The sequence below is a fragment of the Athene cunicularia genome (genome assembly GCF_003259725.1).
Source record: "Athene cunicularia isolate RWA chromosome 19 unlocalized genomic scaffold, athCun1 chr19_part1, whole genome shotgun sequence".
NCBI lineage: Eukaryota > Metazoa > Chordata > Aves > Strigiformes > Strigidae > Athene > Athene cunicularia.
In genome coordinates this window covers 4,778,311-4,782,363 of record NW_020799124.1, presented here as the reverse complement: position 1 = coordinate 4,782,363, position 4,053 = coordinate 4,778,311, and the positions used below count along the sequence as shown (strand labels likewise).

The window sequence follows — 4,053 nt, the reverse complement described above, 5'->3', positions numbered from 1 at the left end:
TGATGTGAGCTGGAGAAAGGAGCAAATGTCAGAGCTTCAGTGAACTCTGACAAAGTTCAGTTGCTTGCCAGCTCTGCGGTACTGCTCTTCCTGACTTCTGGGGAAGAAAGAAACTTTATCCCCATCACCCCTGGTTGCTTTTTATTTGTGCAGTAGATTTGGCCCTCGGGGGTCTCACGTTAGTATTACAACAGCACAGTGTCTGAAGGAGCAACTGAAGGTTGTTTTAAGCAAATGGTTAAACTGAGTGTGGTGGATACTGTAGAAAAGCAGTTGCTTACTGACTCCACCTGAACATTTTTGCTCAAGTGCACCACTATTCAGGAGGGAACAGTGAAATCTGACTGCTGCTTTGTATCTGAGCATTACTGGAGCAGCAGGGAGAGAGGTCATGGGAGTGTCCATGGCCCAGTTTTAGTCTTAAATTTTGAAAAAAGCTGTGCCATTTGCCATTGTCTACCTAATACCATTTAGTGATCAGAGCACTTTGGAAACACCCTCTCATCGAGCTCTGGTGATGGTAGGCGTCAAATTAGCCTGCTGGCTTGGCTCTCTTCTGCTACTACAGCATCCCCGAAGTATGTAGCAAGAGCTCCACCTGCTTGTGTGTCTGCAGTTGTGGCTGCTGCTGCGGGGGCCTTGGGTGCAAAGGCACGAGGGAGGACTGAACGGCTGTGTTGGAGGGGAAGGCAAAAGCAGCCAAATTTTGTAGCACTTGGCAGGAAGTTGGAAAGAGGAGCCGCAGCGTTGCATCCCCAAGACACGTGGGATTTGTGGGGAATAGAAGGGATGTCCAGGAGGAAAGAATGGCTGAAATCTTTGATTTCCAAAGCCTTTAAGTATCTCTGGTGTTCCTGTGCTTTCTGGGCAGAAGTCTGGGGTTAGAATAGGCACTTATTTTCTTGCTGCTCATTTTCTTATTTAATTCTTGCCCCATTGACCTGAACTCCGGGGTGCAGGAGCCTGGTGCAGCAATATCTTGGGCACCTAGTTTGCCCTGAGCTGATCTGTTCTCTGGCAGTTTGGGGAGGTCCACTAGTGAAACCTGCACATGGTGTCTGTGGGGGAGATGTTTGCACCCACATGTATGATGGCGTCTGTTCTGCAGGGCTCTGACCTGGTCTCTGGGGGAAAACTGTTGAAGACTGTTGGGCCATGTCACCTGAGGAAGGAGCTGTTCCTCACCTCTGTGTGCAGTAGATGCTCTTCCCGAACCACGTGCCTGTGGCCGTGCTGCTATGCTCATGGTCTTGGCTGATTTTGTTTAGCTCTCTGGAGGGACAAAGACAACCCTTAGACACCAGTATACCTTCTACCCTGTTCCGTGGGGAATTATATTGCAAGAAACACATGATGTGGCTGGGGAGGTGTGCTGGGAACAGGGACGTGAGGCTGAGCATTCCCCATGCTCGTGTCCCACATCGCTGTGGTGTGAAAGAGCTGCTCTTGCTGCCTGTGTTGTACAGGAGCCATGAACATCTCTGCCTGCTCCCAGCTCATGGTGCAGAGCTGGGCATGGGATTTGGTCCTCAGCTGTGACCCTTTTCCATCTGTAATGGGCTGCAGCACGCAGTGGTGTTAATAACCCCGCCTAATCTCCAAATTTCTCCAGCTTCTGAGGGCTTTAACCAGAGACACAGCTGGGGTTTTATATTAAAGTTGAGTTTGCAAATGGCTTTTAGAGCTCTGGGTTTTGTTTTCTCTGGCAGCAGGTAATGGGACCGAGCTGGCCTTGCTTTGTCCCACTAGCAGCAAGTCTCATTAAGAACTGGCCCTTTCCCTCCGAGAGTGCGTTTTGCAGTTAGCCTGGAGTAGGTGTCATGTTTAAGGTGAGTGGATTTCAGATGTTTTGCAAACGTATGAGACTTTTCTACACAGCAGGACCAGGTCCGTGTCTGGCTCTTGCCCTGCGTTCAGAGCCGCAGCAAGTAAGCGCTGGGGCTGTTTGTTGCCAGTTTTGGGAAGGCAGGAGCGGCCTCCCCTCGCCGTCGGTCTGTCTGTCTGTCCGTCCATCTGCGGGAGTGCCTGTGCCGCTTCGGCCAAGGAGCCAGTCCTCCGCGGGCCCTTGTCTGTGGAGCGTGTCGGTCCGTGCACTGTGCCTTCAAATGTACATTTTTAAAAGGGACTTGAATCGCCTTTTCCTGGCTCCCCCATCGTCAGGGCCCCCCCCCCCCTTGTCGGTCCCCCCTTTCCCTGTGGGTTTCCTCACTCTGGGGCTTTCGAGAAGTGTCTGCCAGCGGCGCTTGAAAGCACCTCGTGAAAACATTTCCCCTGAAGGCGTGGGGTCATGGCGGGTTTGTGACTTCTCCCCGGCTCTGGGCCGCCCTGTGCAGATCTCAGGAAGCAGGCGAGGCAGCTGGAGAACGAGCTGGACCTGAAGCTGGTCTCCTTCAGCAAACTCTGCACCAGCTACAGCAGCACCCGAGACGGAAGGCGCGACAGGTATAGGTACTAGCCCATTTTTTAAAATATTTTAAACGCTGCTTGTGGTACTTGGTTCATTTTTATAATTTGCTTCATGCTAGTCCCACCTGTGGCTTTTATGCTTAGCTTCTTAAGAAGCTCATTTCAGCACTTCTTGATGATGTGACGCTGGTGTTGGTCTTGATGCAACATTGAGTGATATTGGCTCATGAGTCAGGTGCATGATGGGCTGCAGTGGTGCAGACTGAGAGCAGGGGAAGCTGAGTTTAAACTTCAGTTTGTAACTGAAGCGTTAGTGCGTGAGCTGATGAGAAGAGCTTTTTAATGCTTATTTTCCAATTTTACTTGCGTTGAACTAGTAAGAGCTTTTCAGGGACATCAGTATTAGGGGAATTCAGCCTTATACCTTTCAGGTGGTCTGGTGCAGTATTTGTAATCCCTGATTTAATAGTAAGTGAACTGAAGCTCTGAGCAGCTGTGACTGCTCCAGGGTTGCTCAGAGGACCAGCCCTCCCTTCAAGAGGAGTAGCAGTTTCTTTCTGGCTTTCTCACAAGATGAATAGTAATAGTGAGAGCTAGATACACATTTATATATATACATGAGCCAGATAAATACATACATATATGAGTACTTTGCTTTAGGCAGATTCATGTTTGACTGAAGAATTAATGTGGTAAAACTTTTCAAGTCTTTGTAGCTTATGGGCTAGAGTTGAGGTCTTCTCTGGATTTCCACAGCACTGATTATCACCTTCTCTGGCGCTGGGCACAACCTTTAAAAACTGTCATTCTTTGCTTATTAACTGTGGGTCCCACCACTGTGTATTGGTTGTGTGACTACTGTATGATATCTTTATTTATTTATTTGGTGATTGAATCAGTTTTGAACCTTTACATGAATTTCTGGTTCTGGAAGCCTCAGAGTCTCAAGAATGATCATGTTACTCTTGAATCAGAGTCCTAGTCTCTTGTTTCTGGCTCTGTGCTGTTACTTGCCAGGTACTCTAATTGTTTTAATTATTTTTGCTGTCCTATGCAAAATGTACTTTTCTTGCTCTAGTTATGGTGGATTACCAAAGCAATGAGTAGTCTCTGAAAGGCATTAGTTCTCATACTTTGCAGGTTGGCATACCCTGTGTTGTGCTTCTGTTCTGTTGTTTATATATGACTTTTGATTATGGTTTTAGTTTATCTTAAAAAGCATGTAGGGAAGGTGTACTGTATGAAACTGTAATTGGCATAAATTGTGTGGTTTACATCACTCTGTAGAACACTGAGTGCTTAATAGGTCAGTGGGTTGTCCTGACACTGTTACTAAGGTGTAATTATGTAGCTGGTGTAACATGCTAATAGTGCAGTGCTCCTCCTGCCAATAAATAAATAAGTCAAGCTTAAAACTTGTGGAGGGAAGTGCATTGGTGCTAGACACATGCTGGTAGTAGACAAGTTTTTGGTGTCAGGCATGTCTTCCAAGGAGAGGTTATATTTTCCCCAGATAATACTTTGTCATTAGTTAAGAGTTAAAGGCATGTAAAGAAAATGTAATTTTTCTGAGCTTAATGGATCTGTCTAGGAAACCTGGGTAGTGGAGCTGGCCAACACCTGACACTTGTGTTTCCTTATTTCTTG

The 4,053-nt window shown here is 47.2% G+C and overlaps 1 protein-coding gene across 1 annotated transcript in view; it reads left to right on the top strand.

The window, feature by feature from the left end:
• The first annotated feature begins 2,313 nt into the window (after nt 1–2,313).
• Nucleotides 2,314–4,053, top strand: part of GOSR1 (golgi SNAP receptor complex member 1) — a 30,380-nt gene continuing 28,640 nt past the window's right edge. Inside the window, exon 1 of the mRNA XM_026861471.1 lies at nt 2,314–2,448. The gene's annotated coding sequence lies outside the window, so the exon portion shown is untranslated. The remainder of the gene's footprint in view (nt 2,449–4,053) is intronic.